Source organism: Orcinus orca, chromosome 17 (assembly GCF_937001465.1).
Source record: "Orcinus orca chromosome 17, mOrcOrc1.1, whole genome shotgun sequence".
In the NCBI taxonomy this organism is placed as follows: Eukaryota; Metazoa; Chordata; class Mammalia; order Artiodactyla; family Delphinidae; genus Orcinus; species Orcinus orca.
Genome location: NC_064575.1, coordinates 33,475,427 through 33,486,241, shown reverse-complemented (window position 1 = coordinate 33,486,241; position 10,815 = coordinate 33,475,427).

The following is a 10,815-nucleotide window of genomic DNA, read 5'->3' as shown; positions in this document are numbered from 1 at the left end:
AGCCAAATAAAATAGCCAGCATCCAATCAAAAAGTTCTAGACAAACCAAGAGATAGAATCATATGGCTAAAATTCTAAGAAAAGAACAGATAATACAAAAATATTTATATAAGATATTGTGTGTCTTTATCAGGAAAAGTCTTTATCAAGAAAAGACTTTAAAATCATCAGAATTAATATTATATTTTATTTATTTGTATATTATATTTATATATAGATATTTATATATTTATATAAAGAACTTAAAGATAAAGCCCTAGTTAAGGCAGTGACAATAGCAGTAGCAGTGGGAGTGAAAAGAAATGGTTATATTCAAGCATATTTTGTCAGGAAAAGTCCATGATCAAATGTCTGACTGCATACATGGGATGGATAGACGGAGTGGGAAAAATCAAAGTTAACTATAGAGGTTCTAGTGAAGATGGGGTTGCCGTCACCCAACCCAAGGGGCTGCGATCATCCCCAAGGTCTAGGAGACTCAAAGGGAAGGTCATGGTCAGAGGCAAAGTTAATTGGTGGGAAAATAAGACTCCCAGTCTCTCCATCTCCTTATACCAGTTTTTTTTTTTAACATCTTTATTGGAGTATAATTGCTTTACAATGGTGTGTTAGTTTCTGCTTTATAACAAAGTAAATCAGTTATACATATGTCCCCATATCTCCTCCCTCTTGCATCTCCCTCCCTCCCACCCTCCCTATCCCACCCCTCTAGGTGGTCACAAAGCACCGAGCGCATCTCCCTGTGCTATGCGGAAGCTTCTCACTAGCTATCTATTCCTTATACCAGTTTTGTTTTTCTGCTCATATACGTAGCAGCATTTCATTCAAGGGGAAGTCATTGATCTGACTGGTCAAATTAAACAACATAGTTCAAGGCACATTTACAGTGGTTAGTTCCTCCACAATTTAGAAAGTCACATTCATAATTTCCCTCTTCCTACACCGCGGAACACATTGGCCATTCCTCCAAAGTTTCCACTCCACAGAGTGGACAAGAGATGACGTTAGCCCAGAACTGAGAGCTTGGCATGAGATGGTGTCAGCCCCACGTACAGCTCTGGCATAAGTTATAACCCAACCCAGCTCTACAGAGAGCTCTGCATGGAATCCTGGGAGTAAACTCAGCCATAATAATGGGATTCTGTTTTTCATTTGCTTTTCTTCCTTGCTTAACTTTCCCTGGCCACTCTGACAAACAAACTTTCAGGCATTCCTGGGCCACTCACTAACTTTATTCCATTTTATGTCATCCAGATTCCCAAGAAAATTACTAACTATAAGGAGGGAAATTTGGAACATGGTGAGTTTTAGATGCCTGAAATATACAGGTCATTGAATCCAGTTAAGTAGCAAATTATCTGGATCTCAAATATGCCAGTAGAATAGCAGACTAAGCTCAATTTAATGTACTCTTACTGAAGACACATGTAAATTCTGGGTCAATTTTGAAAAAGTTAAAAGGACATAGCTGAGATTAAAAGAAAGAAAGGAACACCTGCATGTTTCAGAAAGTAACAGAGAAATTAAATCCAGAGAAAGAAGAGCGGACTGATGTCTGTGGGTTCCGTTCCTTAGTATAGGCCTTATGTAAATAGGGGCTGGAGCTAGAAATCTAACATTACCTTGAGGCCAGGAATTTATAGACTCAGGATGGAACAATATTGAGAAGTTGGTACAGATATCCTACAGAAATTTCATGAGGAACTGCTTAGTCCATTAAGAGGGCCAAGGGCGGTGGTGAGGAAGATTGATATCTCTTGAAAACCTTCAGGTACAGAAAACATCAACACCTCTGAAAAGTAGGCCTCTCCTTCCCAGCGTTGTAATGGCCAGGTTGTCACTAACCTGTAAGGCCCTGTATGAATCAGAAACTGCAAGGAGAGTAATTCAAAGAAAAACAGATGCAGGATGGGTGTGGCAATAAATCCTAGGACCCTATCAGAAACAAAATTAAAACCACTCTAAAGGGAAATTTTAACAAACCAGAGCAGATAGTATCCTAACCAGAATAGAATAATAATTCTGAGGAAGTTACTTTAGTTATTTAAGTAATATTCAATGCATTTCCATGGCCAGGCCCTTTTGAAGAATTCTAAAACATATACAAACAATTCGTTTACATCTTCTATAACCCACCATCCAGAGCAAAATTCACTTAAGTACTGTACTGGTGGAAATTGGGCAGCACTATGGAAACAATAAAAAGGTGTTTACCATCAAAAAACGTCAAGGTAAGAAAGATAATGTCTAATTTTTAATTATCCTGTGGTTTATTGAAATCTTTTGGAAACCCAAAATAGAGAAAACCTAGCAGGCAATGAAGACTTAAATATTTAGAGATTTATCAACTCATCTATAAAAGCTTTATTAATCTCTTTTAATACCATTCTGAGAGGTATAAATGTGTCCAGTGATAGGGTTGAAGAAGCCTGAGAGAATTTCAATTGTTTACTATTCTTGGTCAGCTATTAAGACCTTTCAGGAGCATCTTGATTTTCATGGCATCATCCAACAAAAAGCAGGATATTTTACAGAAAGTCCTGGTCCACTTTTTGGCTTGCTTTTGTGTTTATGTTTTTGGTTTTCTCACATTGGGTGGTACATTAGGCTACCTATTGCACACTCCCTCATTCATGCATGCATTCATTCAAACAATATTTACTGAGTTGAGATATTTAATTAACACCCAATAAATGATGTTTAGATGAATGAATGCGCTTTTTATCAAAGTAAGTGTAAGTACTGAGAAAAATTACAGAATGTATGATCCCAGCCCCACAAAAGCGTATAATTGTGTTGAGGATATAACATATGCTGGTGAAATAACTAATATATCATATTGGACAGTCTCTAAGTTCAAAAATGAGTTTTTGTAAATAATCAGAGCCTAAGGAGGACAAAGAAGGGACAGTTCATTATGGGTTGAATCTATCAATAAATGTACATTTCAGATGAGATTTGAGATTGACCTTAAAGAAAGAAGAGGACTTAGATATATGAACAGAGAACAAAAAAGGCATGGTGATAGCATGTGCATAGATAGTGTGGCCAATATTTATGTTCTTCATTAAAGACAGTCAGAGATAACCCAAATGTAACTGTTTCCATGGGTCCATTCTCAGTATCCAAACAAAACGGCAAATCCTATCTTAGTAAAACTAATGAAAAACACAGTCTTTAACAAAGACATTGTGAAGGAAAGGGGGAGAGAAAGGCTTGCGTCCCACACCACACAACAAAACTTATTTAATTATTTGTTTCATTTTCTCCCTCTGAAAATTTCCTCTCCCCCTCTCTGTACGTCTCTCTTCTCCCACATCTGGCCACACACTACCAGCCACCTTTCCAGATCTTTCCAGAACTCTCCATCCTAGTTTCATTATGCCACAAGTTGAACATCTCACAGGTCTCCAGGATGCATCCTCATCACTTATTCCACAAAGACAAACAAAGGACACTTCTCAGGATCAAGTTTCTTGGAAGGAAGAGGTCACGAGGAGTGATTATAAATAACATAAGGTGGAGAGCAGTGACTTAAAATACCATTTTTCCTCTTAGAATGTGAATACAGGGAACTTTGGGAAACTAGAAAATCTAGAAAGGATTCATTGATAATTATTTATTTTCAATGAATAAAATAAAATGTAATAATAGGGCTAAACTCTGACAGATTAACTTTTTCAAAAGTTGCTTTCACACACCTTCACTATTGGGATGTTTGATAAACACATCTTTCTTCTTTCTTTGCAGATACTGGCACCAAACTTTCAAACAATAAGAACCTTCCCATAAGTCCCTTGCCAGGCAAGATTAAGGTATAACAATCCAAACAGATTTTTGAAGAAGATGACTGGTTGAAAGCACAGGAAAAGAGCTGGGTTTCTCTTTTTCAACAGTCACATAATGAGTCATGTGGGAATTGGTTTACAAAGTCTCTCTCCATGAGGGGCTAAGGTTAAGATTAGAACTTCTGAGGCCAGAAGAGCAAAATAACTACAACAACACACATATTTTCAAGAGCCGCCCTTTGGATGTGAGGGATTGATTTTTCCCACGCTTTTTTCAGCAACCCAACTGGTGTCTTTAGTAAATGACATAAGGGAATACAGTGTGGCCAAGAAGGCTTAGATTTCCTTAGCTGCAAGTCAGATATTCTCAAGTGACTGTCCACTGAAATTAAAAAGAGAGATTTACAAGAGGAAACTGGATACAACTGAGTGTACTTTTATTTCAACCCTTTATCTGAATGTTTTGTTTTGATTTCAGTTCTCCACTGAAGTTGCCTACATTAATATATTTTTAAGAACATTTCCTTAAGTTGAAGTATTCATTCAGTATATTCATTTACTATAATTGAGAAAAGCCAAATGACTTAGGCAAATTCATTTCTATATTGCCACAGCAGTGTATTGTGAACTAAATGACACCTGGCAGTTCTTTACTCAGATACTAACTCAATTAGAAGGCAGAACAAGGATACCTACCCATTCAGGGAAGGAAAGGTCACTTAGCCTCTGTAGCTGTCTTAGGTCTCCTATCATCACAGTAACAAATTGAAGACTAAAAACCATACGGTCATCTCAATAGATGCAGAAAAAGCTTTTGAAAAACTTCACTATCCATTCATGGTAAAAGCTCTCCAGAAAGTGGGCATAGAGGGAACATACCTCAACATAATAAAGGCCATATATGACAAGCCCATAGCTAACATACTCAATGGTGAAAAGCTGAAAGCACTTCCCCTAAGATCAGGAACAAGACAAGGATGCCCACTCTCACCACTTTTATTGAACAGAGTTTTGGAAGTCCTAGCCACAGCAATCAGACAAGAAAAAATAAATAAATAAAAGGACTCCAAAATGGAAAGGAAAAAGTAAAACTGTCACTGTTTGTAGATGGCATGATACATAGAAAATCTGAAAGACACCATCAAAAAACTATTCGAGCTCAAACATGAACTTGGTAAATTTGCAGGATACAATAGATTTCTATATATAAATTTTGTATTTCTATACACTCACAGTGAACTATCAGAAAGAGAAATTAAGGAAACAATCCCATTTACAATCGCATAAAAAAGAATAAAATACATAAGAATAAACCTGCCTAAGGAGGTAAAAGACCTGTACCCAGGAAACTATATGACTCTCATAAAAGAAATGAAAGATGACACAAACAGCTGGAAAGATATACCATGGTCACGGATTGGAAGAATTAATATTGTTAAAATGACCATCATACCCAAGGAAATCTACGCATTCAATGCAGTCTGTATCAACATATCAAGGGCATTTTCCACAGACCTAGAACAAATAATTTTAAAGTTTGTATGGAAACACAAAAGATCCTGAATAGCTAAAACAGTCTTGAGAAAGAAGAACACAACTGGAGGAATCATGCTCCCTGGCTTCAGACTGTGCTACAAACCTACAGTAATCAAAACAGTATGGTACCGGCACAAAAACATCCATCACTGGAACAGAATAGAGAGCCCAGAAAGAAACCCATGCACTTATGGTCAATGAATCTATGACAGAGGAGGCAAGAATAGGCAATGGAGAAAAGTCTGGGCTTCCTTAGGGATGGTTTCATCAATTAATTTGTTTTCTTAAATGGACCATACTTTTCCATGTCTTTGTATACCTTGTGAGTTTTTTGGTTGAACATTTGGCTTTCAAATATTGTAATGTGGTGTCTATGGAAATCAGATTCTCCCACTTTCCCAGGGTTTTCTGGGCTTTGGATTGTTGAAGGCTGTAGTAGTCTGTTTGTTTAGGGACCTTTCCAAACTAGTTTTGCAATGACTGTACCCCTTATCGTATGTAGGCACTGAAGTCTCTGTTCCTTTAGTTCATGTTTAGCTAATGTTTTGACAGAGATGTCCTTGAATTCCTGCACCTAAGACAAACAAAAACAAATATACACAAGCACATCCACATGCACACTCAAAACCACACACCTCTCCCCATTGTGCAGATTGCTGGATCACTCCTTCAACATTTAGCTGACCTGCACTGAGTTCAGGGCTCAGCCCATGGTAAAAGCTTAGAGACTCCTCTGGTGTTTTCAGAGCATGCATCTTATCTTGAGTATGCATGTGGCTTTCTTAATTTCTCTGGACACATGTGTACTTTTTGTATGTTCTAAGTTCCCAAAGAATCTCCCCCAACTTTTGCTCCTGCATCTTATGTGGTCTATTGTATTTCAATGCACAGTCTTCTGCCCCAGCCATCTGTGCTTTGTCAGTTCACCTTGCACTTTTTTTGAGCAATGACCGCTGCTTTTCCAGACTGTGTTCCAGGTTAGCTAAGACAGAGATAAGCATCTTGTGTCAGTCCTTCAGGTAGCTCCCAGACAGGTTAGAACAGATACACATAATAATCCGAGAGTATGGGCTCTTCTGCTCCCTCCTGAAGCAGGATTGAGGGCCCCATACTACGAATGGTCTGCTGCTACTTTAAGACTATCACTGCATTAAGACCCCACCACTTTAAGACCATCACTACACTAAGAGTAGATGGGGCAAGGGCAAGTAAAAATGCCACAAAGCTTTCCTGCCATTTTCAAATTGCCTCTTCCCTGGTTCAGTATGTGTTTGCTTGCTGTAAATCTTTGCCTGATTTCAGGACTAAGAGAAACTCAAGGAACGCCACAACAAGAAACAGTATAATCAAACTCTCAGATGCCAAAAGACAGAGAAAGAATCTTTACTCCCAAAGGAGAAAGAAAAAACAAATTGGTTACAAAGCAGGGATCCTCAAAAAGATTCATAGCTAATTTCCTATCTGAAACCATGGAGGCAAGAGGCCAGACATATTTAAAGTGCTGAAAGAAAAAAACTGTCCACCAAGAATTCTATATTTGGCCAAACTGGTTTCAAAACTTAGGGAGAAATTAACACATTCCCAGATGAACAAAGGCTGAGGGCGTTTGTTTTACAACTTCCTAACACTGCCCTATGACAAATGCTAAATTGAACCTTCAGGTTGAAATGAAAGGACACTAGACAGCAACTCGAAGCTGTATAAAGAAATAGAAATCTCCAGTAAAGATAAATATATGGGCAGATACTAAAGCCAGTATTGTGCTACTGGCTTGTAACTCTACTTTTTATTTCTTACATGATTGAAAAAACAAATGCATAAAATAATCATAAATCCATGTTACTGGGCTCACAAAGCATAAAGGTATAATTTGTGACAACAATGATGTAAGGAGGAGGAATGGAACTGTAGAGGAACAGAGTTTCTGTGTGCTATTGAAGTTGGTTTCAATTCAAATGATACTGGTTGAACTTTAGAAGGGTAAATGTAATCTTCTTGATAACCACAAAGAAAATATCAATAGACTATATGCAAAAAGAAATGAAAAAGGAATCAAGAGTTCACTACAACAAAATCAGCTAAGCACAGAAGAAGTCAGTAATGGAGTAAATGAGGGGCAAAAAATGCATAAGACATACAGAAAACAACCAGGAAACAGACAGAATTAAGTTCTTCCTCATCAGTAATTTTTGAAAAAGTAAGTGGATTAAGCTCTCCAATAAAAAGATAAAAATTGGCGGGCTTCCCTGGTGGCGCAGTGGTTGAGAGTCCGCCTGCTGATGCAGGGGACACGGGTTCGTGGAGGATCCCACATGCCGCGGAGCGGCTGGGCCCGTGAGCCATGGCCGCTGAGCCTGCGCTTCCGGAGCCTGTGCTCCGCAACGGGAGAGGCCACAACAGTGAGAGGCCCGCGTACCACAAAAAAAAAAAAAAAAAAGATAAATATTGGCAGAATGGACTTTAAAAACATCCATAATCCAAGTATATGCTGCCCGCAAAAAACTCACTTGATTTCAAGAGACACAAGTTAGTTGAAAGTTAAAGCACAGAATAAAATATCCCATGCAAATAGTAACAAAAAGACAGAAAGAGAGAGAGAGAAAAAGAAAGGAAGGAAGGAAGGAAGATAGATCTGGGATGGCTACGTTAATATCACACAAAATAAACTTTAAATCAAAAACTATCACAAGAGGAAAAGGAGGCCACTATATGTTGATAACAAGTTCAATCTATCAAGAAGATATAACAACTATAAACATATATGTACCAAACATCCCCCAAATATGTGAAGCAGACATTGACAGAATTGAAGGAAGAAATAGATAGTTCTAAAATAATAGTTGGAGATCAATACCTTGCTTTCAATAATGGATAACACATCTAGACAGAAGATCAGTAGAGAGGCAGGGGGACTGAATAACACATTTAACCAACTAAACCTAACAGCCATATATAGATCACTCCACTCAACAACAGCAGAATACACATTTTTCTCAAGTACACATGGAACATTCTCCAGGAAAGACCATATGTTACGCCACAATACAAGTACCAATACATTTTTAAGAAACTGAAATCATACAAAGTATCTTCTTTAGCCACAGTGAAAGGAAGGTAGAAATCAATAACAGAACCATTGGTAGCCATCTCCCATCATGCCTGCCACACATGATATAAAGCAATGAAGGGAAAAACATAATTGACCATTTAGAAAAGTGGGAAAGAGGACATATCATTGACACAGAGTGTGTGCTGTTTCCCGTTTTCAGAGATAGAAATAAATTAGCATCATTTATTCATTAGTGTGTTAATTTCTTGGTCAATCATTGCTCAGCCAGTGTTTCTGCCTGATGGGAAGATTTCCTATACTCAGTGTTGAGTGGAGACAACCTTGAAAGGGACATTTAAAAGGATTATACTGTGATGGGCTTAGCAGTACCCTTCCTCCTATGCCAGTATTTAGGCTGGGGTATTTCCATGCAGTGTGTACAACCGTAGGCCCCAGGTCACCAGAATTTAGTTGGATTCGTTTTCTTAATACATTCCCTCAGTACTTTGTCTTTTATTTCACTGTTGCATTTACTTCATTCTTTATTATCACTGCGAAACAACTTTGTTTCCTGTTCAGATGCCAAAAAGTGGATATCAATACCTCCTGAGTTTTACACATCACAGATCTGTTTTACATATCGGAGACAGAGACAGCAACTATTTCCAATGACTTTGAGACATGCTTTGAACATGCGATTAACATGTTGAGTGTTGAAATGTGTGTCGAGCTCATTATACTTGCTCTAAAAGGTTTCAAACTGCAAAGATTTAAAAATCTTTGTCTTTGAATAGTTTTCCTGTGCTGTCCCTTTGTATCAGATTGTTAATGTGCAGTCTGGCACCTTCAAATAATGTGGCTTTGTAACCAATTATTTACATGTTGTTTTATCCACAGAGAATCGTTTTTTTTTAAATAAATTTATTTATTTTTGGCTGTGTTGGGTCTTTGTTGCTGCACATGGGCTTTCTCTAGTTGGGGCGAGTGGGGGCTACTCTACATTGTGGTGTGCGGGCTCCTCATTGCTGTGGCTTCTCTCGTTGCAGAGCATGGGCTCTAGGAGCTGGGGTTTCAGTAGTTGTGGCACGCGGCTTCAGTAGTTGTGGCTCATTGGCCCTAGAGCACAGGCTCAATAATTGTGGCGCACGGGCTTAGTTGCTCCACGGCATGTGGGATCTTCCCAGACCAGGGCCCGAACCCATGTCCCCTGCACTGGCAGGAGGATTCCCAACCACTGTGCCACCAGGGAAGTCCCCACACAGAGAAGCTTAAGGTCAAAACATACAACTCGATTAACTACACTTCCTCCTGTTCACATTTCCCTCATCTTTTCTTCATCTTCTATGTTTCCTTGGCACTGTTTGTATTAAGTGCTTTTGCCATTATATTTGATTGTCTGTATTCCAGTGAGTTACCACAATGCTTTATGAGACACGGTAGGATATAAATGCATTTACGATATATATATTTTTTATATATATATATATAATATATATATAATTTGCTTTAGTGCAGTGTTTTTTGTTTTCTGTACTGAATTCATTAGCATGGGTCGGTATAAAATTTAGCATAGGTCAATATGTAATTTGTAAACTAATAAGGTCTTAAAAGTGAGGAATTAAGTCTTTTAAATTTAATTATTTATTGTAAAGAGCAGAATAGCATACATAAACAGGTGCCTAAGGAAAACTTGTATTCTAATATGGAACTCTCATGAACACCTTTTTTTTTTTTTCTTCTAACGGTATGACAGTAGGCCATTGTATTATTTTTATGGCTTTAACTTTACAACAATGAAATATTCATAAATTTTAAAAAGTATTTTTCTTTATTTGATGCGGGTGGGATACTGGCGAAATGAAAGGTCAAACACCTATTGAGGAATCCATACTTGTCTATATATTGTATACTTTTATTTCAAGAACTGATTTAAAATTCCTAAAAGGATGCTATAATAAGTTATTATGCCATTTTACAGACTGAATTAAGTGAATTTCAGGGAGGTATGAAACCTGCCTAAGGCTATCCAGCTACCAAGCGGTAGAAGTGAGAATTAAATCCAGGTATACCTGGATATCGCCAAAGTTTCTGCTCATCTCTTTACATCATCCACTTTTAATAGCCAATGCTTTCCTGCTTACAAATATGACTGAGGTTTCCAGACAGTCAACAGTCCTTTTTAATCAGATAGAAAAATTACTGTTGATTCTCTAAAGACATATTCCTTTTCCATTAAGTGACTTTAGTTGTTCAAATAATACTTCCAGACAGTAGTAATCATACAGTTGGAGACTAAGAACAGAACTCAGGGATGTGTCTAGCAGTCAGTAAAGACCAACTGGGCTCACTGATGATATTTACGGTCATTTCCTCTAGACTAACATAATCTTATTAATAAGACCCTAATAATTCATAGTACTGCCCTTGCCTGATTGTTTGTTC